This window comes from Rhinoraja longicauda, chromosome 26, assembly GCF_053455715.1.
Source record: "Rhinoraja longicauda isolate Sanriku21f chromosome 26, sRhiLon1.1, whole genome shotgun sequence".
In the NCBI taxonomy this organism is placed as follows: Eukaryota; Metazoa; Chordata; class Chondrichthyes; order Rajiformes; family Arhynchobatidae; genus Rhinoraja; species Rhinoraja longicauda.
This window is the reverse complement of record NC_135978.1, coordinates 15751520-15778693: the sequence shown is the minus strand read 5'-3', so window position 1 is coordinate 15778693 and position 27174 is coordinate 15751520. Positions and strand designations below refer to the sequence as shown.

At 48.8% G+C, this 27174-nt stretch overlaps 1 long non-coding RNA gene across 1 annotated transcript in view; it reads right to left on the bottom strand.

Annotated features, from left to right (window-relative positions):
- LOC144606379 (uncharacterized) overlaps nt 1-24495 on the bottom strand; it is a 34870-nt gene extending 10375 nt beyond the window's left edge. Inside the window, exons 1-2 of the long non-coding RNA XR_013548944.1 lie at nt 24302-24495; nt 4533-4666 (exon numbers count right to left, since the gene is read on the bottom strand). This is a non-coding gene — a long non-coding RNA (uncharacterized LOC144606379). The remainder of the gene's footprint in view (nt 1-4532; nt 4667-24301) is intronic.
- Between the last annotated feature and the right edge of the window lie 2679 nt (nt 24496-27174).

The window sequence follows — 27174 nt, the reverse complement described above, 5'->3', positions numbered from 1 at the left end:
GAACTCCTCCTTTCATCACTGTGACTATCAACCCTTTGATGTGAAAGGAAATGGATACAAATCAGCAATGTTTACAAAATGGTGAAAGCCGAGAATGGGTGAGTGATGTAATTCTTGTTTATTTAAGAGTGAATAGCTTTATTTACAAGACGGTTATAAATCCGACGTTGAACTAGTTAATCTCCATACCACACTCCTGATCTGAAGGAAGCAGATTGAGAGTGTCTCTGGGACTGAGAGAGACTCCATCGCTGGAAGAGAAACTCCTGCACTGGGAAAGACTCCTGGACTGGGAGAGACTCCGGGACCGGGAGAGACTCTGGGACGGAGATACTCCAGGACTAAAAGAGACTCCGGGTCTGAAATACTCCATCACCGTGAGAGACTCCAAGTCTGAGAGAGGCTCTGAGACTGGGAGGCTCTGGATCTGATAGAGACTGCAGGACTGAGAGACTCCGGCACTGGGAGAGACTACGGCACTGGAAGAGGCTCCATCACTAGAGACTCCGGGACTGAGAGAGGCCTCATCACTGAGAGTGGCATCAGTTCAGAGAAACCTCCATCACTCTCTACCTGTAAGATATTTCAACTAAAATACAAAATTATTCAATTTAAATACTAATTGAAAATTAAACAAAGGGAAACTAATGTTAAAGTTCTGAGAAAGCTTCAAGTGACTCTAAAATTGTTATGCAACATGATTGGCTGTGGCAACTGGCAATGTTTATATTATTGAGGTGGTTTTTGATGATATACTAAGGTTAGATCATGATGTGTGAGGAGGATGCAAAGGATTGTCCCCAGGTTAAGAAATGACTGGGAGGTGATAGGCGTAGAATGCTACGGGCAAAATCTAGTTTATGTTTAGTTTAGACATACAGCGTGGAAACAGGCCCTTCGGCCCACTGAGTCCGTGCCGACCAGCAATCCCCGCACATTAACACTATCCTTCACACACCAGGGACAATTTGCAACTTTACCAAAGCCAATTAACCTGCAAACCTGTATGGGAGGAATCCGGAGCACCCGGAGAAAACTCACGTAGGTCATGGGGAGAACGTACAAACTCCATGCAAACAGCACCCACAGTCAGGATCGAACCCGGGTCTCTGGCGCTGTAAGGCAGCAACTCTACCGCTGTGAGCAGCTCTCAGTCCCAGAGTTTGTGAGGAAGAATAGGAAAACACATTATTTTTAGTTAGTTCGAAACCAGTAGGTTTTGTAGTTCAGAGGGACTGTGGTTTATTTATCATTCACGGGATCTGGGTATCCATGACCATACCAACATTCACTGAGGAGATAGCTCGGAGTCACCCACATCAAGAATTAAGAGGGTCAAAAGTGTTTTATTGTCATATGTCTCAAAACGCAACAATGACATTCTTACTTGCAGCAGCACAACAGTTATGTAAACATGTGTAGGAAAGAACAGATGTTGGTTTAAATCGAAGATAGACACAAAATGCCGGAGTAACTCAGCGGGACAGGCAGCATCTCTGGAGAGAAGGAATGGGTGACGTTTTGGGTCGAGACCCTTCTTCAGACTGATCATGTTATGTACACATAGTACTCTGTAAAGCCAAGTCTTGGTAAATGTTGTACCTCTTTTCAAGAAGATATATCCGAGGATATTGATATATCCGAGGACATTGTGGGAAACTAGAGAGGAAATTGCGGGAGCCCTGGTCGAAATTTACGAATTGTCCTTAAATACAGGAGAGGTGTTGGAAGACTGGTGGGTGGCAAATGTTGTACATCTTTTCAAGAAGGGTTGTAGGGAAAATGCTGGGAACTATAGGCCGGTGAGCTTAACATCTGTAGTTGGTAAGTTACTGGAGAGTATTCTGAGAGAGAGGACATACAGGCATTTGGATGGGCAAGGGCTGATTAGGAATAGTCAGCATGGTTTTGTACGTGGGAGGTCGTGTCTCACAAATCTGATTGATTTTTTTGAAGACGTGACCAAAAAGGTTGATGAGGGCAGAGCTGTAGATGTTGTGTACATGGACTTCAGTAAGGCGTTCGACAAGGTTCCGCATGATAGGCTGCTCTGGAAGGTTAGATCACATGGGATCCAAGGAGAGGTAGCTGAATGGATAGCAAATTGGCTCCATGGAAGGAAGCAGAGGGTGATGGTGGAAGGTTGCTTTCAGACTGGATGCCCTTTGACTAGTGGTGTGCCTCAGGGTTCGGTGCTGGGTGCATTACTGTTTGTCAATGATTTGGATGGGAACACACAGAGCAAGATTAGCAAGTTTGCTGATGATACAAAAGTTAGTGGTTTTGCAGACAGTGAAGATGGTTCTGAACGATTGCAGCAGGATCTGGGTCGATTGGCCAGGTGGGTGGAGGAATGGTTGATGGAATTTAATGTAGAGAAGTGTGAGGTGTTGCATTTTGGGATGTCGAAGGCAGGACCTACACAGTAAATGGTAGGCCTCTGGGTCATGTTGTAGAGCAGAGGGATCTAGGAGTACAGGTGCATGGTTCCTTGACGGTCGAGTCGCAGGTAGACAAGGTGGTCAAAAAGGCTTTTGGCACTTTAGCCTTCATCAGTCAGAGTATTGAGTATAGAATTTGGGAGGTCATGTTGCAGTTGTATAAGACGTTAGTGAGACTGCATTTAGAATATTGTGTTCAGATCTGGGCACCATGTTATAGGAAAGATATTGTCAAGCTTGAAAGTGTTCAGAAACGATTTACGAGGATGCTGCCAGAACTAGAGTGTCTGAGCTATAGGGAGAGGTTGAGTAGGCTGGGTCTCTATTCCATGGAGCGCAGGAGGATGAGGGGAGATCATATAGTACACAAAATCATGAGAGGAATAGATCGGGTGGATGCATAGAGTCCTTTACCCAGAGTAGGGGAATCGAGGACCAGAGGACATAGGTTCAAGGTGAAGGGGAAAAAAAATGAACAGGAATTTTTCACACAAAGGGTGGTAGGTGAATGGAACAAGCTGCCAGAGGAGGTAGTTGAGGCTGGGACTATCCCATCTTTTAAGAAACAGTTGGACAGGTGAATGGATAGGACAGGTTTGTTGGGATATGGACCAAGTGCAGGCAAGTGGGACAAGTGTAGCTGGGACATTGTTGGCCAGTGTGGGCGAGTTGGGCCGAAGGGCCTGTTTCCACACTGTATCACTCTATGACTAAAGATGGCAGTTGTACGCCCCCCCCCAAAGGGCCTTGGTGAACTAGACTTATTTTTAACGGCAGCCTGGTCATTTTACGGTTACAGCTCTACAGTTCCTGAGGCTAGCTTTAATTCAGAATGTCTTTTTGTTACTTTAATTTTAAAACTCCAGTTGCCGTGGTGGGTTTTGGACTTATACCTGTGGCCAGTCCATTAATTTAACCGAGACACTGCACCACCACACTCAGTGGTGTGTTTCATGACATGCATTAAAAGTGCGGGTAGAACAGGCAATTAACAAGAACAGAAGAAATGGAAGCCATTTGACTCCTTGCACCTGTTCCAACCCATTTGAGAAAGCTGATCTTACACCTCAGCACTAATTTCCTGCACTAAACTCATTCTCTTGATGTCCAACCATCTAAAGATCTCTGTTTTGAGCATACTCCATAATGGTTCCTCCACAGCCTTCTTGGGTAGAGAACTCAAAAGCTTTATGGCTTTAAGGCTTTAAGGAGCGACTAGGCTTGTATACACTGGAATTTAGAAGGATGAGAGGAGATCTTATCGAAATGTATAAGATTATTAAGGGGTTGGACACGTTAGAGGCAGGAAACATGTTCCCAATGTTGGGAGAGTCCAGAACAAGGGGCCACAGTTTAAGAATAAGGGGTAGGCCATTTAGAACTGAGATGAGGAAAAACTTTTTCAGTCAGAGTGTTGTGACTCTGTGGAATTCTCTGCCTCAGAAGGCAGTGGAGGCCATTTCTCTGAATGCATTCAAGAGAGAGCTGGATAGAGCTCTTAAGGATAGCGGAGCCAGGGGGTATGGGGAGAAGGCAGGAACGGGGGACTGATTGAGAATGATCAGCCATGATCACATTGAATGGCGGTGCTGGCTCGAAGGGCCGAATGGCCTCCTCCTGCACCTATTGTCTATTGTCTATTGTCTATTGTCTAAGGCTGTCCAATGTACCATGCATGTTCTCACGAGGGAGTCTTACTCTCGTTCAATGCCATCTTTTTTGTTTTGTCTTTCCTTTGCTTGATGCCAGAGTCCAGTTTTCCTCTCGGTCTATCCATCCTCTCTGACATTCTCTGAACAAGCTCATCCCCCCCCCACAACCCCAGTCTCTCCCACTCCTCTCCCCATTCCCCAGACTCTAACCTGCCAAGCCCATTAGGAATTTTGCATGTTTCAATGAGGTCACATCCCATTCTTCCCCTATCCGGGAATCAATCTGGTGAAGCCTTGATGCGCCGCGATTGCTTTCCAAATAAGTCCACGTGCTACAATGTTCTCAGTGTCCTGTGATCGTTTGCTTAAAAATCGAGTCCAACAAAGTAGAGGTTTCCCTCTCCTACCCGCCTTGCTCCTCGCCCGTTGCGTCCCTCACCATCATCGGCTCCATCCTCCCGGTCTTCGGCGGCTGAACAGGGGCCGGCTTGTGGGCCCCGGCCCACCGGGGGTCTTGCGTTGGGGGGCGAGCATGGACCATCTCGGCTGCTCTCTCCCTTACGCCACACTGCCCTGCAACAAGTTAGAAGGGAGGGCGTGAAAAGTGGGGACACGGTCTGAAGAGTCCCCCTCTGTCTCATATGAGATAACATTGGCCTCTTCATTATTTTCCACCTTGTATCACTGAAAACAAGAGTTCCATTTTAGAGTTTACAAAGTAAAACATTAGCCAAAGGGTCTCACTGAGCATTTCAAATCTAAAATACTAACTAAATTAAGGCAAATGTGTTTTTTTGAAAAGCAAAATACAGCAGATGCTGAAAATGTGAAATGCAAGGACTGATGAAAGGAGTACAGTCCTCACACAAGCAAGGGCAGTGGTGGCACGTTGGCGCAGCGGTAGACTTGCCGCCTTAGAGCGCACAGGGACCCGGGTTCGATCACGGAGTTTGTACCAAAGATAATAGTTTGTACATTCCCCCCATGACTGCGTGGGTTTTCTCTGGGTGCTCTGGTTTCCTCCCAAACTTCAAAGATGTACAGGTTTAATTGGTAGGAAATAACTGGTTTAAATCGAAGGTAGCACTCTCTTGACATGCTGCCTGTCCCGCTGAGTTTCTCCAGCGTTTTGTGTCTATCCAGGTTTAATTGGCTTTGGTTTAAAAAAAAGTAAATGGTCCCCAGTATGTAGGATAGTGCTACTGGTCAGGGATCACTGGTTGGCACGGACTCGATGGGCCGAAGGGCCTGTTTCTGCGCAGCATCTCTAAACTAAACTAAACTAAACCAACCGGTCTGAAGAAGGGTCTCGACCCGAAACATCACCCATTCCTTCCCTCCAGAGATGCTGCCTGTCCCGCTGAGTTACCCCAGCTTTTTGTGTCTATCTTCGGGTTTAAACCAGCACCCGCAGTTCCTTCTGACACAAATAATAAAAGTTCTCTGATGGAGAGAGAGGAAAACTCTGCCGGTGAGAAAAATGCCGGATCTGTTGATGCTGCACTTGGGCAGCAGATGGTGCTGTTGAGACATGAGGCGCCTAGTGAGTGATCATTGCAGTTTTAACTGCAGTCGCTCATCGATGCAAATTGAACAAATCCTGACTGCGAGCAGGCCTGTATTGTCTTTTGATGAGCAGAATTCATAAAGCCAAACAGCGAACCATATTGCAAAGCTAAATTGCATTTGCAATCACAGATCATTTGTGTAAAGTTGCATTTATATAGTTAATACTTAGGGGGGAACTGCAGAGGCTGGTTTACACCGAAGACAGACACAAAACTGGAGTAACCCAGCGGGACAGGCAACATCTCTGGAGAGAAGGAATGGGTGACGTTTCGGGTCAAGACCCTTCTTCAGACTGGTTAGGGATAAGGAAAATGAGAGATATCGACAGTCATCACCATCTATATCTGTTTCCCTTATCTCTAACCAGTCTGAAGAAGGGTCTTGACCCGAAACGTCACCCATTCCTTCTCTCCAGAGATGCTGCCTGTCCCTCTGAGTTACTCCAGCATTTTGTATCTATCCCTGTTAGTGTTGTTGGTCAAGAGATAAATATTAATCTAGAACACTTCTCCTTCAATGTCAGCAAAGTCAAGGAGCTATTCATGATCTTCAGGGTATGGCATGGTGCACATAATTCAGTCTGCATCAAAGGTGCTGAAGTTGAGATCAAAGGTGAGAGGTTCAAGGTCCTGGGTGTAAACATCACCATCAATTTGACCTCTTCGTACCACAATGACATTATGCTATGAAAGCACACCAAGAGAAAGCACACTTTGTGAGAAAGCACACTTCCTCAGAAGGCTAAGGAAATCTAGAAACAATGGGACTGCAAGATGTTTGGTTTACAAAAAGAAGACATAGAGTACTGGGGTAGCACAGCAGGTCAGGCAGCATCTCAGGAGAACATGGATAGATGACGTTTCGGGTCGGGACCCTTCTGCATACTGATTGCAGGGGAAGGCAGTTGGGAAATAAACTCCTCCCTGTCTACTGGAATCGTCCCACCATCCCTCAAAATCGTTGCTGTCACCCCTATTCTGAAAAAACCTGGACTCAACCCTGACACCCCAAACAACTTCAGACCAATCTCCAACCTACCCTTTCTGTCCAAAGTTTTGGAACGCGCTGTAGCCTCTCAACTCAAACATCATCTCTCTGCCAATAACCTGTATGAAATATTCCAATCCGGATTCCGCTCCAACCACAGTACTGAAATTGCACTCCTCAAAATCACCAATGACCTTCTCCTCTCCTCTGACGCCGGTAACCTCAACATTCTCATCCTACTCGACCTCAGCGCCGCCTTTGACACCATCAATCACTCCATCCTCCTCACCCGACTTGAAACCACCTTTAACATCACCGGCACTGTTCTCTCTTGGATCAAATCATACCTCTCCGACAGGCACCAGTTCATCTCCATTAATAACTGCAAATCCCCCACCGCTCCCCTCCCCCAAGGTGTCCCCCAAGATTCAGTTCTCGGCCCCCTCCTCTTCATCCTGTATCTGATCCCCCTTGGTCACTTAATCCGCCGTCATGGTCTCCAATTCCACTGCTTTGCCGATGATATCCAACTCCTCATCTCCACCAAGTCAATCTCCACCGCTACACACTATCCTGACAAACTGCATCACTGAAATAAAATCTTGGCTTCAAATCAATTTCCTCAAACTAAACTGTGACAAATCCGAAATCATCATCATTGGACCAAAAACGCCCACCAAATCCACCCACAACTTCACCCTCAACATCAACGGTTTCTCAGTATCCACCTCCCCTCACATCCGGAATCTTGGCATCATCTTTGATCAAACCCTCTCCTTCGACAAACACACTAAACGCATCACCAAGACAGCCTTCTTCCACCTCAAAAACATCGCCCGTCTCCGTCCATCCCTCTCCTCCACAGCTGCAGAAACCCTCATCCACGCCTTCATCACCTCCCGTCTGGACTACTGTAACCTCCCGTCTGGAGGTGAACCTCCTCTATGGTTCACCCTCAAAAATCATCAATAAACTCCAATACATCCAGAACTCTGCTGCCCGTCTACTCACCCACTCCCCGACCCGTGACCACATCACCCCCGTCCTTTACAAGCTCCACTGGCTCCCCATCCCCCAGAGAATCCAGTACAAAATCCTCCTCATGATCTACAAAGCCCTCCATAACCTGGCCCCATCCTACCTGACTGACCTCCTCCACAGACACACTCCCACCCGCACCCTCCGCTCTGCTGCTGCTAACCTCCTGTCCCCCCCCCCCCCCCCCATCCGGACCAAACTCAGATCTTGGGGGGACAGGGCTTTCTCCATCGCTGCTCCCACCCTCTGGAACTCACTACCCCAAACCATCAGAGACTCCTCCTCACTCACCACATTCAAAACATCACTGAAGATTCACCTGTTCAGCACTGCCTTCAACCACTGACCGTCACTTCTCCTTATCCTTCCTTTGTTTTGTTCGTTTATTTATTTATTTTTATGTTTTACTTACTCTGTAAAGCGTCTTTGAGTTTCCAGAAAAGCGCTATACAAATGAAATGTATTATTATTATTATTATGTTTATTATTATTATTATTATTATTATTATTATTATTATTATGATTATTATTATTATTATTATTATTATTATTATTATTATTATTACTATTATTATTATTATTATTATTATTATTATTATTATTATTATTATTATTATTATTATTATTATTATTATTATTATTATTATTCACCATCTGTGGAGAGATTCGAGATTTGGATGAAAGTGTAGAAGGCATGATTAGCAAGTATGGAGAAGACACTACAGTGGGTGGTATCAAAATGGTCATCAAAAATTGCAGCAGGATCTTGATCAGTTGGGCAAGCGTGTTGAGGAACGGTTAATGGAGTTTAATGCACGTAAGTATGAGGTGTTGCATTTGGGAAGTCAAACCAATGCGCATCCACTGAAGTAATTGGGAGCAGCCACACTGATTGAGCAACGAGCCAGCTCAGGAGAAGACAAATACTAAGTGTAGGTGATAAGGACAAGCAAGATCAAAGATTTTCCACTCTGATTATTGTAGGATGTTATATTTTGGTGAATTAACAATGAACATTTAGGAGGAGTGTTGTACTTTGCTCTCTGACCATTGATAAAACAGTCACTTTGTTTATGGAGTTGCAAAACACTCTTATCAATGAATTAATCTTTGTTACCGTTAATTTGCATACAGATAATTGTTAAATGACCCCATTTGCATCTCAGAGTCATTGAATTTAGAAAGCACATTTCCTGTAATTGTAAATGTACTACACCAGTTTCAGTTAACCAGTATAGAGCAGCAGAGGGAAGAACACTATGGCTGTGGTTGCTCTCGAATACTCTCAGTGTGTCGGGTTTATCCACCCGACATTCATAAACATTAGTCGGGTGGGTGGCGCTGTGCACTTACCGCAGCGCAATTAGGCTCCACGTGGGCGCCGTGCACAATGGCTTCCATAATAGGCTTTGGCGTGGGAGCGATTTGTTTTTCACCCTCAACACCTACGTGATTTAAAGAGGTGGTGTCTTGATTTTTTTTTAAGTGCTATTTTGACATACACTTTGCGGTTGATAAGATTAGTAAGGATTTTAGATCTCACTTCCACACCCACGTCGCCTTGCTCACCGACTGTCTCCGGCTCTGATTTATTCCGTGCACATTGCAACCCACATTGCATCCTCCATGATTCTGATCCATCCACGATTAACTAGGCATCCATGTGGTTGCTAACTTTCCTCAAACCGTTGCTCGTCACCTCCTGAGATCTCAGACTAATTGCACCCCGTGCCTGCACACATGCTGCCAACGTCAGCCTGTCCTGCTTCCTGATTCTGGTCTTCATAGAGTCACAGAGTGATACAGTGCGCAAACAGGCCCTTCGGCCCAACTGGCCCAGCTACACAAGTCCCACCTGCCAGCTACATGTCCCAGCTACCCAAGTCCCACCTGCCTGCATGTGGTCCATATCCCTTCAAACTCCTCCTATTCATGTAGGGATAGGACACAGGATGGGACCTCCTCTGCCATTTTAATGTTTGGGTGGCACAGTGGCCCAGCTGGTGGAGCCACTGCCTCCTGGTGGAGCACACTGTTCAATCCTGACCTCTGGTGGTACCCACGCTCTCCCTGCCCCTACACGAGCTCCTTCCGGGTGATCCCGTTCCCTCCAGCATCCCAAGGGCATGCGATTTGGTCGATTAAGTGGCCTCTGCAAATTGTCCCGACTCTGCAGGTGAGGGGGGTTGATTTGGGAGGCGGGTGAATTGATGGGAGTGTGGGGAGAGTAACATTTAATTAGAGTAGGTCTATTGTAGATAAACACAAAATGCTGGAGAAACTCAACGGGACAGGCAGCATCTCTGGAGAGAAGGAATGGGTGACGTTTCGGGTCGAGACCCTTCTTCAGTCTGAAGTCCAAAACCGTCACCCATTCCTTCTATCCAGAGATGCTGCCTGTCCCGCTGAGTTATTCCAGCATTTTCTTGTCTATCTTCGGTGTAAACCAGAATTTGCAGTTCCTTCCTACACATTAGGTCTATTGTAAATAGGTGCTAGTCAGTGCAGACGTGAAATGTCAACGGCTCTGTTTCCATGTTTTATGACTCAATGAGAATCATCTGGGTTTTGTGCCAGTTTAGTGTTAACACAGCCTCCGTGGGCTCACAAACTGTTTCCATGCTGTATGTTTTTTTTTCCTTTTGTATGTCAATTGTTGGCTACCACTGCTTCTTTAGATCCTTTTTACCTCACTTTCCTCTGGCCAAATCCTTCCTTCCACTCTTACCCTTGGCATTCCTTCACTATCTCTCCGCTGGCCTTCCCCTCCCTGAGGCTGAATGATCTCCCTCAGAATGTGCCTCAATCTTACTCCCCACATCCCCAGCCAGCAGAATCATGTCCTTGACACAAGTCCGACCTAATCCATTACCTTCAGCCCCAGACAATTCCTACCTAATCCATCACCTTCAGCCCCTTTGATTAGTCATTTTTTCTTGGCCAACGTCTCTTTCTCAAGTCTTCAGAATAGGCTCGAGGTCAATACTGGTGAGTCAGTAAAATGGGAAGACTAATAACAGATTGAATTTATTTCTGATAAGTGTGAGGTGATGCATTTTGGTAAAGCCAACCACAGTGGTGTGGGTCTCGGATGACGCTGGCTGTCTTTTTGAGGCAGTGACTTCGATGGAGGGGAGGTCAGTATTTTGGGATGGACTAACCAATGAAGTTGAAAATCTCACAGCAGGCTCATTTTCCGTGCTGTTTTCCTGTCGATAATATTTAGGGAAGTTTTACATCAGAGAAAATGCTGGCAGAGAAAATGAAAATCCAGCCAAAATAGAAGGGCCAAATCTCCTCAGTCAATGGCACCCAGAGATGTGGACAGAACCATTCTGTACCAACTTAAACCAATTTCAGCAGCACAACGCCATCTGCTTTCATTGTGGGAACAAATTCCTGGCTTCATCTGATCAAGCTGGCTACCATGACAATAGACAGTAGACAATAGGTGCAGGAGTAGGCCATTCGGCTCTTCGAGCCAGCACCACCATTCAATGTGATCATGGCTGATCATTCTCAATCAGTACCCCGTTCCTGCCTTCTTTTAGTAACCCTTCCACCCCACATATCAGGAGGCTTAGAAATACCGAATAACCATTTATGGGGGGTGAGGCCAATTAGCTCACTACGCCTTGTCATCTTTCAACTGGTCCCACGCCCTTTCCCGTTCCCCTTGGCTTGGTATATTTTTCTCCTTTCATTATTTATCCACTCAAAACAACTGTCACATCTCATCCTTTTGCCAGCCACTTGAAGTCTGTATCCTCTGATAACAAGCTTGGTGATCACTGGAAACAGTTTCTGTTTATTTACTCAATGAAAAGCATTCATGATTTTGAGCACATCTGCCAAATCTGTCAAATCTGCCCTTAATTGTCTCTGCTCTCAAGTGAACACCAACGTCTCCAATTTCATTACATAACTGAGGTCTCTCATCCCCGCTAATAAATCCCTTCATCATCTCTTTGACCTTGAACATGGTGCACAGAAATGAACACAACAGTATTTGTTCCCCGTGCCCCTTATTAATAAAGCCACGGATCTGCGGTTTCCAACAGCCTTGTCAGGCTCTCCTGCAGGTTTCAAGCCTTTGTGTTTATACAACCCAGAGCCTGCCGTTCCTGAGCTGCCTTTAAAATCTTATCAATTTAAATTGCATCTCTTCCTTCCCTGTCAAAATGTTTCTCCCAACACTGTTGCAATATGAACAGTACAGCCTTTGTACAGAATCTGTCAACCCACATCTTGGTAGTTTGGTACCCTGCCAGGTGAGTGGGAAAAACAAACACTCTGTCTGACTGGAATCCAATGTGGGATTTTGGTTGAGTAGTTCATTTTGCCAGGCAAGGAGTCTAATGAAAATCTTTGCATTCTTGAACTTCTAACTGCTTCATTTCCAGTCATCCAATGTCAAACCATGGGCTCGGGGCATGGGGCCAGCAAGGCTGCTGATGCACTCGTTGTGAATTTTTTCCTACTTTCCTACCCGTGTCCCATACTCTACAAACTTTTTTTCCCTCCCAGAAACCATCTCTGGTGGTTTTAAAAAACGTTCCGGCTCTGCAGCAACAATTTTCTGCAGCCGCCAATTTCATATCCGGTCATGGACTTGTTTTTTTTTAACCTTCTCTCTAATTCTTCAACATCCCCTAATCTTCATTCAGTGAAGTGGAGATTATCTTTCAGTCGATTCGTCTCACAGGCATTTCCATCCGAACGGAAATCGAATGTTTGCAGTAATTCCCCCCTTTGGAACGGTACTGAAGTTCACCCCATAAGAACGACAATGCTGACTTTCAGTCTCGGGCAAGGTTTGAACTCAGATTTGCCCTCCACTTGTCTTTGAAATGATATGGTTCAATGGAGAATATCCAGTTATCAAAATGGGATGCCCTGATATCTGGACTTTGTTACTGGCCAAGGAAAGATCAGTGATCATTGAGCAAGAAGAACATTAACGCTGAATACTAACAAAAATACCATCAGATGTGCCTGTTTGCTAGAACATTGGCAATTTCTCATCTCATCTAAACCTCTTTAGTCACCACTTTGTGCTTGGGCGGCAGAATTGTTAGGTTTGGTCTTTCTATTCTCTATGGTATTGTCTAATGCTTTGTGTGAGCCATAAGCTAGAATCAAATGAACCTATAATACAATGATCTACTCATTTTGAAACAGGGATATATAAAATAGCACTACCTATGGGCATTTTCTCCTGTAACCGAATAAATTAGTATTAGAGGATGTGAACTAAGTAGTTTTGTCATTACCGTACTGCAAACGTAATTATTTTCCTGCTGGCCACATTTTCAATGTCATAAATTAAGTGTGATTATTATACCCTGTTCATTGCTGGCACTACATTCTTGGTTCGTGGATGTGATGTTGAATTTAACTATTTTTCACTCTCTCTCCTTCTAGAACAATTTCCCTTCCAGCTCCATCTGGTGAGATAGGCTCTCTGGATTTGCCAACATGGTCAAGGCAACCGCCAAAGTGATGATGACTATGTTTCTCAGAGTGGTCCATGAACTCCTTGGCTTCCTCTTGGTGGCTTACACACTACTTCTGTTTGGATTGCTCTGTGCAGAGTGGATAATGCATCAACTTATAACCAGCTCTGACTAAATTCTTTGTACTTTGCTACTAGGCCACCCTTCCTCCCTCATACCGAGTGTTGTTTGTGTCTTTATGTAACAACCATTATGTCCATCAACCTGTATTATGAGCAAACATATCCAGGTTCTTGTGTCTCAACTTTCCCTGTGAGATGCAAACAGTTTATTTCCAGTCAAGAAAAACCCAGGAATTATCCAATTGATGACTTATCGACAATAGACAATAGGTGCAGGAATAGGCCATTTGGCCCTTCGAGCCAGCACCGCCATTCAATGTGTTCATGGCTGATCATCCACAATCAGTACCCCGTTCCTGCCCTCTCCCCATACCCCCTGACCCTGCTATCATTAAGAGCTTTATCTAACTCTCTCTTGAAAGCATCCAGATAATTGGCCTCCACTGCCTTCTGAGGCAGAGGATTCCACAGATTTACAACTCTCTGAGTGAAGAAGTTTTTCCTCATCTCCATTCTAAATGGCCTACCCATTATTCTTAAACTGTGGCCCGTGGTTCTGGACATATTTTGTCAATTTGTCAATGCTAAAAGCTGCACATTTGTCTTTTTTGCCCAATTCACTTTAAGATATCTTTGATTGAAACACCATTTGTCGATAGTGAGGGGGTGGGGAATACCTCACCTGTCCAATGTCATCTCACTTTGTTGCAGTCTGATGTATGTACCACTGTCTGAGACTCAACAGACTGACTCAAGCAGATTGAAAATGCACCACACTGCAAACACAAATTGCTGGAGAACTCAGTGGGTCAGGGGCTGCAGATTTGGACTAAAAACATTGACCTAACCACAGCTTCCTGATCTGCTGAGTTCCTCCAGCAGTTTGTTTTGTGCTCCAGGTTATAGCATCTGCAACCTCGCTTTCAAAATGCAACACGTTTACTTTGGAAGCCAGTCCTTGTTTGCTTTTCAGGAAGTTTTCCTTCCTTTCTCGGCTGCAATTGGTTGTCTATTGGCATGGAAATTGATGTGATCTCAATAGAGGTGCTTTCGAGCTGAGGAATGCTAGCTTCGTCCAATGATCTTTTGCTACCTCAAGACAAGACAATTCCTAGCAAACACAAAATCTTTGTAAAAACAAGATACATGTGGATTGGACTTGCGCCCAATTCTTTGGCCTTCAGTTGTCCAACTAATAACATTGGGTAGTGTGTGTAAATATTTATCTTTCCTCATCCAACTAGGAAAATCTGCCTGAAAGTATGAGAAATTTAAAAAAGCAGATTAGAGAATTTGCAAATAAAAGTAAAAGCTGCAATATCTCCATGGAGACATAATTTGTGGAAACAGGCCCTTCAGCCCAACTTACCTACACTAACCAACATTCCCCAATTCATCCGGTCCCTCCTGCCTGTATTTGACCCATATCCTTCTAAACCGATCCTTGGCTTCATTTCAATAGAAAATTGGCTTCATGGAAGGAAGCATAGGGTGATGGTGGAATATTGCTTCTCGGACTGGAGGCCTGTGACTAGTGGTGTGCCTCAGGGTTCGGTGCTGGGCCCGTTACTCTTTAAACACATAACATAACATAACAACACTTTATTGTCACTCGGCACAACACCGAGCGAAATTTCAGCAGTCACACAAAACACAGCAAAAAAGAAAAGAACACAGGACACCCGACCCCAACACAAACATCCATCACAGTGACTCCAAACGCCCCCTCACTGTGATGGAGGCAACAAAACTTCCCCTCTCTTCCCCCCGCACCCACGGACAGGCAGCTCGACCCCTACCGAGGCAAACGACACGCACAGCCCCCGCAAGGGGATGGAAGGCCCCCCTTGTCAATGATTTGGATGAGAACATACAGGGAAAGATACCTCCATCACTCTTTTCATAATGTAGCTCCACATTAGTGTGGCTTGATAAGGTATAAACTCAGCCACTAATTCACAGTCAATACATTCACTTATGCTCATTCACCCACTCATTCTCATCATCAATAGCACAGAGCAAAGCACAAGATCTCTTGTGCGCATACACGCATACACACACTTTATATAGGCTGCAAGCAAAATACTGCTTTATCATATCATAAACATAGCACAAAAAGTAAGGAAATTTGTGTTTGGTAGATTATTTCTTTGTTGTAACAATGCTTCTTGGCAATAAATCTTATACCGTTGGAAAGCCTGTTTATTTCCCTTTTAAATGGTGCCACATTTGTAAGGAACATGCATTTGTGGGATGAGCAGCAGAGCTGAGTATATGGGTTGCGCCCATGAAAAATTTGCCAAATCTTCTCTGCCAATGCCAAACAGCTTATTCTGCTGTTGCTATTGACTCTTGTTTTGAGCTTCTGGTACCCCCAGGTGCTGACAAGAATGGGATGCCATCCCACAACAGTGTGTGACCAGGCTGGTGACCAGCATGAGGAGGAGGTGCCAGGCTGTTATGGCTGTGTATGGTTCTTCCACACGCTACTGTGGCTCCTGTTTATTAAATGAATAAATTGTTAAATTGCCAATATGTCTTGTTTCTTCAGACTTCAATCATCCAATCCACCAAACAACACCGAACAAGAGTCAATGGCAGAATAAGTTGTTTGGCATTGGCAGAGAAGATTTGGCAAATTTTTCATGGGCGCAACCCATATACTCAGCTCTGCTGCTCATCCCACAAATGCATGTTCCTTACAAATGTGGCACCATTTAAAGGGAAATAAACAGGCTTTCCAACGGTATAAGATTTATTGCCAAGAAGCATTGTTACAACAAAGAAATAATCTACCAAACACAAATTTCCTTACTTTTTGTGCTATGTTTATATACAGCCGGAAACAGGCCTTTTCGGCCCTCCAAGTCCGTGCCGCCCAGCAATCCCCATACATTAACACTATCCTACACCCACTAGGGACAATTTAAAAAAAAAAACATTTACCCAGCCAATTAACCTACATACCTGTACGTCTTTGCTATTACATACTTTAAATATGTCCTAAAAATCTGTGGAAATATTGTGTTGTTTCATCCGTGGTTTCATCTAGACAATTGAATTACAGTTTAATTGGGGCACTGATTGTATCTCCAGGATATCAGTGGTACCTGGTTCATTTAGTTCATGGTTAGAGATTATTCTCGGTGAGTTTTTAAATATGTTAATTATCACCTCTGCTCACAGAGCAATCAAGGGAATGTCAGTGAGCAAGTTAAACATAAATCATCTCTTGTCATTAATAGCAATTGGAGTTCTGCTGTACAAATAATAAAGGCAATCGTTTTCTAACATACATTAGTCAGCGTAACAATGAGGTATTCAGAATCAGTGCATTAATGTATTTCTATGTTCATCTCCAATGCTGTGGTGTCTGCACTGATTTGCACAGGTTTAACAATGGAGTGACTAAATTTATCAGAGATGAATGTTTGCATCAATCTCAATATTATCTAAAAGAAAACAAATTAATGGGTCAATTTAATTGTGGTGAAGATGTTTTTTCATATTTCAGATACAGCGCGGAAACAGGCCTTTTCGGCCCAACAAGTCCGCACCGCCCAGTGATCCCCGCACACTAACACTACCCTACACACACTAGGGACAATTTTTACATTTACCCAGTCAATTAACCTACATACCTGTACGTCTTTGGAGACGTTCATCATGTTGATGAAGGATGTGTAGGAAGGAGCTGCAGATGCTGGTTTATGTTGTACTTCGTGGTCCGGTACTTGTTGTACCTTTGTTGTGACTCTGGAAGGACCACGAGTACACATGTTTATGATGTTATCATGGTGGAGCTTAACTCCAGGCTGTTTATTCCAAGGCCGCCTGGATCCAGAGTGACCGCCTAATCACACCCATCACTTATATACACAGGCATACAAAGTAGTTCTTGGATACACAAAGTAGTCCCAGCAATATCACAACATCCCCCTTGTCTTATATATTACAACATCCCCCTTGTCTTATATAAAATTGTTTTCTTTACCATTCGAGGGCTAAAATATATTTAACAAACAAAACCAAAACACTATTGCTTTTTGCAAACAAAACCAATAACACAACTAAACACAATTAAACACAATTGCTTTTTTCGCCATCATGGTGGTCACTCCTCTGCGGAATTTCACTCATCGCCGGGTGGTCACTCATCTCCGTGTGGTCACTCACTCCGTGCGGTCACTCACTCCGTGTGGTCACTCACTCCGTGTGGTCACTCACTCCGTGTGGTCACTCCACAGATATATACAATATATACAAAAACATCAGATATAATACATTAAGCTTTCAGTACACAGATCACTACACAGGTCATTAAACACAAAATATTCATTTTGTTCCATATCTTCCCCTCAAGAAGACGTGCTGTGTAGATCAAACGTAGTGTAGGCTCTAGATGCTCCACCACCATGATTTGCCTGCCACTGCTGGGTTAGCACTGCTGGGCTCCCACTGCTGGGCTGGCACTGCTGGGCTCCCACTGCTGGACTCCCACTGCTGGGCTGGCACTGCTGGGCTCCCACTGCTGGGCTGGCACTGCTGGGCTGGCACTGCTGGGCTCCCACTGCTGGCCTCCCACTGCTGGGCTGGCACTGCTGGGCTCCCACAGCTTGGCTGGCACTGCTGGGCTCCCACTGCTGGGCTCCCTCTGCTGGAATTGCGGTGCGATCGCGCCTCCGCTGCAGTGCGCGCTGGCCCCGCCCACAGGTGCTGCCCGGCCCCGCCCACAGGTGCTCCCGGCAGCTGCCGCGCAATTCGAACACGCTGCCACTGCCTCGGGCCCAGGGCCGTCCCGACTCTACGGTCGAAGCGCCTGGGTAAGTATGTAGTGCCTCGGCCTTACCGGCCGCCACACCTCCGTGGGTGGTCGGCCCCTCCGGTCACTGCACACCTCCGTGGGTGTCGGTCTCCTCCGGGGCTCTCCCGGTCGCCGCACACCTCCGTGGGTGTCGGTCTTACCGGGCGCCGCACACCTCCGTGGGTGTCGGTCTTACCGGTCGCCGCACACCTCCGTGGGTGTCGGCTTCCCCCGGTCGCCGCACACCTCCCTGGGTGTCGGTCTTACCGGTCGCCGCACACCTCCGTGGGTGCCGGTCTTCCCCGGTCACCGCACACCTCTGTGGGTGTCGGGTCTACCGGTCTTCCCCGGTCACCGCACACCTCCGTGGGTGTCCGGTCTCCCGATCGCCGCACACCTCCGCGGGTGTCGGTCTTCCCCGGTCACCGCACACCTCCGTGGGTGTCGGGTCTCCCGGTCGACTCCGGTCGCCGCACACCTCCGTGGGTGTCGGTCTCCACCGGTCGCCGCACACCTCCGTGGGTGTCGGTCTCCACCGGTCGCCGCACACCTCCGTGGGTGCCGGTCTTCCCCGGTCACCGCACACCTCGGTGGGTGTCGGGTCTCCCGGTCGCCTCCGGTCTCTCCCCCGCGAAGCAGTCGCAGGCTCCCAATCTCGGGCCTGCACAGGTGCTGGGGTGCGATGTGGGCCTTCACACACCGCCCTCAGCAGCTTGCAGCGTCACGTCGGCAGCTCGCCGCTGACTACTGAGCAGGTAAGTATACCTACATATATTGGCCCCTTACCGAGCGGGAAACTTTTTCGTTCTTCAGGGCTCTATCTTATCTTCCTGTTAACCTTTTTGCTGGGTTCCTTTTTGTTAACCTTCTTTTTTCTTTTTTTCTTACGCACTTGTTAACTTTTTTTCTTGGGGTTTTTGTTGTTTTCCTTTTCTAGGCTAAACACCCAAACCGCTGCCACCATGTTGTACTTCGTGGTCCGGTACTTGTTGTACCTTTGTTGTACCTTTGTTGTGACTCTGGAAGGCCCACGAGTACACATGTTTATGATGTTATCATGGTGGAGCTTAACTCCAGGCTGTTTATTCCAAGGCCGCCTGGATCCAGAGTGACCGCCTAATCACACCAATCACTTATATACACAGGCATACAAAGTAGTTCTTGGATACACAAAGTAGTCCCAGCAATATCACAACATCCCCCTTGTCTTATATATTACAACAGTTTACACAGAAGAAAGACACAAAATGCTGGAGTAACATGGTCTATTACGCTGATTGTAAGCCGGAGGTTCTGCTGGGACTCACCGGTTAACTGGAGCACAGCTGCTCGAGCAGTTTGGACTTCCGTGTCCATGCGATGTGGAGTTGAAGAACAGGGTGCACTGGGGTTGGGTGGCTGTCATCTGTCCCGCTCTCCACGGCTGGGCTTGCCAATGTCCAGGAGCAGATGTGAACTGTCCTGACCAAGGGCTGGGCATACTTTGTACCTGTCCCCCTGAGATTTGGACTAATATTCATCTGAATCGTGTCACCAAGCTTCAGCCAAAAGATAAGTGAAGCTCATAGTTTTGTGAATGAAGGAACTGCAGATGCTGCGTTAAACCGAAGATAGACACAAAATGCTGGAGTAACTCAGCGGCACAGGCAGCATCTCTGGAGAGGAGGAATGGGTGACGTTTCGGGTCATAGAGTCATATTGTTTCCAAATACACAGGACAAGATGTTAGAAATCCAAAGTGCCAAATGTCAACTTGCTCCCGGTGGTGATGGGAGGCTTATGCACTCACCTCTGCTCATCCGATGTTGAGAAAGGCTAGGAAGACACGACAGAGTGATACAGTGTGGAAAAAGGCCCTTTGGCCCAAACTTGCCCACACCGGCCAACATGTCCCAGCTACACTAGTCCCACCTGCCTGCGCTTGGTCCATATCCCTCCAAACCTGTCCTATCTATGTATCTGTCTAACTGTTTGTTAAATTATTGGGATAGTCCCAGCCTCAACTACCTCCTCTGGCAGCTTGTTCCATACCCCCACCGCCCTTTGTATGAAAAAGTTACCCCTCAGATTCCTATTAAATCTTTTCCCCTTCACCTTGAACTTATGTCCTCTGGTCCTCGATTCCCCTACTATGGGCAAGAGACTCTGTGCATCTACCCGATCTATTCCTCTCATGATTTTGTACACTTCTATAAGATCACCCCTCATCCTCCTGTAGACACAGCCTACTCAACCTCTCCCTAGAGCTCACACCATCTTGTCCTAGGAACATCCTCATAAATCTTTTCTGAACCCTTTCAAGCATGACGATATCTTTCCTATAACATGGTGCCCAGAACTGAACACAATATTCTAAATGCGCTCTAACCAAGGTCTTATACAACTGCAACATGACCTCCCAACTTCTATACTCAGTACTCTGACTGATGAATGCCAATGTGCCAAAAGCCTTTTTGACCACCTTATCTACCTGCGACTCGACCTTCAAAGAACCATGTACCTGCACTCCTAGATCCCTTTGCTCTACAACACTCCCCAGAGGCCTACCGTTTACTGTGTAGGTCCTGCCCTTGTTAGACATCCCAAAATGCAACACCTCACACTTCTCTACATTAAATCCCATCAACCATTCCTCAGCCCACCTGGTCAATCAATCCAGATCCTGCTGCAATCTTTCACAACCATCTTCACTGTCTGCAAAAACACTAACTTTTGTATCATCAGCAAACTTGTTAATCTTATCCTGTATGTTCTCATCCAAATCATTGACAAACAGTAACGGGCCCAGCATCGAACCCTGAGGTACACCACTCGTCACAGGCCTCCAGTCTGAGAAGCAACCTTCCACCATCACCCTCTGCTTCCTTCCATGGAGCCAATTTTCTATCCATTCAGCTATCTCTCCTTGGATCCCATGCGATCTAACGTTCCAGAGCAGCCTACCATGTGGAAACTTGTCGAATGCCTTACTGAAATCCAGGTACACAACATCCACAACCCTGCCCTCATCGACCTTTTTCATCACATCTTCAAAAAAATCAATCAGATTTGTGAGCTCCCACGTACAAAACCATGCTTACTATCCCTAATCAGCCCTTGCCCATCCAAATGCCTGTATAACCTATCCCTCAGAATACTCTCTAGTAACTTTCCAACTACAGACATTAAGCTCACCGGCCTATAGTTCCCTGCAGCCCTTCTTGAAAAGAGGCACAACATTTGCCACCCTCCAGTCTTCTGGCATCTCTCCTGTATTTAAGGACGACTCGTAAATTTCAACCAGGGCACCTTTTCTCTCTAGTTTTCTCTCCAGTTTCCCACAATGTCCTCTGATCAGGCCCTGGAGATTTGACTACCTTCATACTCGATAGCACCTTCAGTACTTCTTCGATGGTAACACTGACTGCTCTCAAGACACTTCAATTGACTGGCCCAAGTTCCTCCGTCCTACTGTCTTTTTCCTCGGTAAATACAAAGGAGAAATATTCATCGAGACCCTCCTTCAGACAAATATATATATATTTTTCCTATTTCAAAATTAATATACATTTTTAATCCGTTTAACTTTATGAACTGAGAATTTAAAAAAAATAAGATTACTGTTAATCTTTGTAGAGTTTTTGTTTTCTTTAATTGTTTAAAGATATTTCAGCTGCTTCAGGAGGTACGTTAAAGACGACAACAAAGCAAATAAATATACACCAAATTATGTTTTTCTAGATAAACCAGATTATGATGTTGGATTGTAAGCGAAGCAAGTGTTTGCACTTGGGTATTCCCCTTGGGTAGCCTATCATCCAATGGTTATGAATATTGAATTCTCAATTTTAGGTATCTGGAACGCATTGCCAGAGGAGGTGGAGGAATCGAATACAATCACCACATTTAAGAGGCATTTAGGCAACCATTTGAATGGGCAAGGCGTTGAAGGAAACAGTGCTAAAGCAGGCCTTTGGGATAAGTATAGACTGTCCACAAAGTTCACTTAGACTGTGCGCTAAAGAGCAAATTTCAGTGGGATCCAATGCTTATGATTCCAACTAGTGCACTCGTGTGGCAATTGCACAGGGGAGTCATTTTTATTTCAAATATAGAACTTTATTCACCAAATATACAGTAAATATATTTAAGACTTGCCTGTCTCTACTTTCATTATAACATCAATTCAGTACATTGTCGTAAAATCCACAAGACTGATCCTGTTTCCTCCACTAGCAATGCACCACTTGAGAGACTGTTACGCTGTTGTCAGGCCCTCAGTGTTCAGAGGTGGCAGGAACTTAGACTACTGTCCTATCCCTCCAAGCCTTTGTGTTGGCTGCACCGAGCTTCAGTGTGTCCCTCAGCCTGTGCTGCTGCAGACTGGAACAATGCCAATTGGCACATTCGCTTGTGGGTACCTCCTTACACTGGAAAACAAACAAGCATTGGGCAGAGCAAAGTGTGTCTTGCACCTAGTTGAGGGGCGTCCAGCAGTGGTTGATGTTTGTCTTAACGTGCGTTCCTGGGAACAGCCAGTAGATCAGTGCCCTGTATTATGCAGATGCTCAGGCCAAACCTTGACAAGATTTTGCATCCTGGTTCAAACCTTCTCGGCACGTGCACGGTCCTTGAGGAGAAGGACCACGGTCTCATCCACACAGCAGTAATCATCATGAGACTCCACATGAAGGGCCTGGCGGAAACAGTACTGTACAAAGGGTTTGACAGAAAGGGCCCCTCTCACCACCAAGGTGCTTGCTCATGAGTCTGGTGATGAGTCGTTCTGCCAAATGACTTTGGTAGTCTGCTTGGGGAACGATCCCACAGGATCCACAGTGTTGTGGCGGTACCTGGGGATTAGGCCACTCCCTGGATTATCCCCCTCGGCACGGGTTGGACAGGGCTGGGGAAAGGACTAGTGCTACGGGGTTTGCCTGACGGGGCTATGGAGATAACTCGTGCTTGAGACTGAAGAGAGTGTGGATGTTCTGTTGCTGCATTAAAATTACTGTTAATACCTACCTGGCATCTTGCCTGATTCCTACTGCGTCCAGACCCACTACACTGGTGACCCTCGACATTTCCTCGCAAGTCGCGATGGACCCGAACGTTCCTCAACCCGCACTACCCGGCCCTGCCGGTCAGCCGCCTCTGGACCCTGCCGGACCCCACCCCGTGGACCCTGCCGGACCCCACCCCGTGGACCCTGCCGGACCCCACCCCGTGGACCCTGCCGGACCCCACCCCGTGGACCATGCCGGACCCCACCCCGTGGACCATGACGGACCCCACCCCGTGGACCATGCCGGACCCCACCCCGTGGACCCTGCCGGACCCCACCCCGTGGACCCTGCCGGACCCCACCCAGTGGACCCTGCCGGACCCCACCCCGTGGACCATGCCGGACCCCGCCTCTGGACCCTGCCGGACCCCACCCCGTGGACCATGCCGGACCCCACCCCGTGGACCCTGCCGGACCCCACCCCGTGGACCATGCCGGACCCCACCCCGTGGACCCTGCCGGACCCCACCCCGTGGACCATGCCGGACCCCACCCCGTGGACCCTGCCGGACCCCACCCCGTGGACCATGCCGGACCCCACCCCGTGGACCATGCCGGACCCCACCCCGTGGACCCTGCCGGACCCCACCCCGTGGACCATGCCGGACCCCACCCCGTGGACCCTGCCGGACCCCACCCCGTGGACCATGCCGGACCCCACCCCGTGGACCATGCCGGACCCCACCCCGTGGACCCTGCCGGACCCCACCCCGTGGACCCTGCCGGACCCCACCCCGTGGACCCTGCCGGACCCCACCCCGTGGACCCTGCCGGACCCCACCCCGTGGACCCTGCCGGACCCCACCCCGTGGACCATGCCGGACCCCACCCCGTGGACCGACGAGCCTGATTTCTGGTTTGACCAGGCCGAGGCGCAGTTTGCACTGCGGGGAGTGACAGCCGACGCCACCAAGTACTTTTACGTGACCGGCGCCCTCGACCAGGCCACTGCGCGACGTATCCGACCTTTCCTCCGCGCCCCCCCCCCCCCCCCGGCGGGTAATAAGTATGAGGGCCTCAAGGCCTTTCTCCTCAGGAGGTTCAGCGTCAATGAGGCCGAGCGGGCGAACCAGATCCTACGGATGACTGGCCTGGGTGACCGCCGCCCGTCGCCCGTCGGTACTGCTGGGCGATGTGCTGGCACTGATGGGCGACCGCGAGCCCTGCTTGTTATTTGAACATTCATACCTACAGCACCTGCCGTCCGATCTCCAGCAGCAGCTCACCAACGACCCGTTTACCGACATGCAGGCGGTGGGCGAGCACGCCGATGAACTCTGGATGGCCCGTCAGCTGGCCCTCGATGCGATGGACGTTCCTCCGATGTCCGACAAGATCCGCAGGTCGGTGCCTCGATTGACCGCGTCTCCACCGCTCCTCGACGTCCTTCACAGCGGGACCCGGCTGCAACGCCACACCCGGCCGGCAGCGCGTCTTTCCCGTGCAGCCTGCCATCAGTTCCTCTGCACACCACCAGAGGTCGCTGGTGGCCGCCTGTTTCCACAGACGCCAGCAGAGGGGGCTGGTGCTACTTTCACCGGCGCTGGGGACCTTCAGCCCATCAATGCCGGCAGCGCTGCTCGTTCCCGGGAAACGCAGGGGCCGGCCGTCAGTGATTGCTTCGGCGGCCAGCCAGATTCATCGTGTGTTTGCGTGGGATCACCGCACCGGGGCTCGTTTCCTTGTGGACACAGGGGCTGAGTTGAGCGTTCTTCCCCCTTCGCATGATGACATTCGCTATGGTAAACGCGGCCCCCTCCTCGCCGCGGCCAACGGGACACCAATCCGCTCATACGGTGTGCGCACGCTCTCCCTCAACTTCGGAGAGGGCCATTTCTCGTGGCCATTCATCATTGCGGATGTGTTCCAGCAGTTGCTGGGTGCGGACTTTCTTCGGGCACATTCCCTGCTCGTGGACGTCAAGCGGCAACGTTTGGTGCACTCCGTCACTTTGCAGCCTGTTTCCCTCCGTGTGGGCGACCCGTGCTGCCTTATGGGCCTCTGTCGTCCGTGGACGCTACGTTCTCGCGCATTCTGGCTGAGTTCCCCCAAATCCTCGACCCCCAGTTCCACTCCTCCGCCCCGAAGCACAGGGTGGAGCATCACATTCACACCACTGGCCCGCCCCTGCACGCCCGGGCACGGCGTCTTCCACCGGACAAGCTCCGTCTCGCTCGGGAAGAGTTCGGCCATATGGAGTCCCTGGGTATTGTGCGCCACTCAGACAGCCCGTGGGCGTCCCCGCTCCATATGGTCCCAAAGGCAGACGGTGGCTGGCGTCCTTGCGGTGACTACCATCGGCTTAACGATGTTACCTTCGCTGACAGGTACCCGGTCCCCCACATTCAGGACTTTAACGCGCACCTGGCTGGGGCCACGGTGTTTTCCAAGGTTGATCTGGTGCGTGGCTACAATCAGATTCCCGTCCACCCAGACGACATCCCCAAGATGGCCATCGTGACACCATTTGGCCTGTTTGAATTCCTCCGTATGCCGTTCGGACTTAAGAACGCGACGCAAGCCTTTCAGCGGCTTACGGACTGTGTGTGCCGTGGCCTGGACTTTGTGTTCATGTACCTCGATGACATCTTGGTGGAGAGCCGCTCGAGACAGGAGCATGTTACCCATCTCCGCCAGCTATGCCAGCGCCCCAGCGATCATGGGCTTGCCATCAACATCGCCAAATGCCGTTTCGGGGTGACGTCCATCAATTTCCTGGGCCACCACGTGACCCCGCACGGGGCGTTGCCGCTCCCGGACAAGGTGGACGCGTTGCGCCAGCTTCCACGCCCGACCACCGTGAGGGGCCTCCAAGAGTTCGTTGAGATGGTGGCCTTATACCACCGATTTGTGCTGTCTGCGGCCCGGATCATGCGCCCGCTGTTCCACCTCATGGCGCAAGGAGATCGAATGGACTGACGAAGCGATGGCGGCGTTCCAACACGCCAAGGAAGCCCTGGCTACGGCCACGATGCTCGTGCACCCACGGGCGGATGCACCGACCAGCCTGACGGTCGATGCTTCGGATGTGGCGGTTGGGGCGGTGCTAGAACAGCAGATTGATGGGTGTTGGAAGCCTCTCGCTTTCTTCAGCAGGCACCTCAGCGGCGCACAGCGGAACTACAGTGCCTTTGACCGTGAGCTCCTCGCCCTTTACCTCGCAGTCCGCCACTTCCGCTACTTCCTTGAGGGGCGAACCTTCACCGCGTACACTGACCACAGGCCCCTCACCTTTGCGTTCGCCCAGGTGTCCGACCCGTGGTCAGCTCGCCAGCAGCGGCAGTTAGCTTTCGTCTCGGAGTACACTACCTCCATCCGTTTCATCGTGGACAAGGACAACAGAGTGGCCGATGCCTTGCCTTGACCCGCGGTCCACGCCGTCCGGCAAGTGGCCGATGGCATCGACTACTCAGCCCTGGCGGCGGCCCAGTTGACGGACAATGAGATGTCCGCCGATCGTACCGCTGTTTCGGGCCTGCGGTTGGAGGACGTTCTCTGTGGTGCTGGGGGTGCGACGCTGCTGTGCGACGTATCCACCGGGCAGCCGCGCCCCATCGTTCCCGTTGCCTGGCGGTGCAGAGTGTTCGAGGTGCTCCACGGGCTGGCCCACCCTTCCATTGGGGCGACGACGGCCCTCGTGGCTTCCCGTTTCGTGTGGCACGGGATAAGTAAACAGGTTGGGCATTGGGCGCGCTCCTGCATCCCGTGCCAAACTGCCAAAGTACAGTGGCATGTGTGAGCGCCGCTGCAGGAGTTCATCGTCCCTCGCCAGTGGTTCGACCACATCCACGTGGACATCGTGGGGCCGCTGCCGCCTTCTCGGGGCTTCACCCACCTCCTGACCGTGGTGGACCGTTTCACGCGGTGGCCAGAAGCAGTTCCACTGCCGGACACCTCTGCCGCTACTTGTGCCCGTGCCTTGGCGGCACACTGGATTGCCAGATTTGGGGTGCAGCTCGACATCACGTCCGACTGGGAGCCGCAATTCACCTCTGAACTGTGGTCGGCCATGGCTCACCTACTGGGGGTTAACCTGCACTGCACCACAGCGTACCATCCGC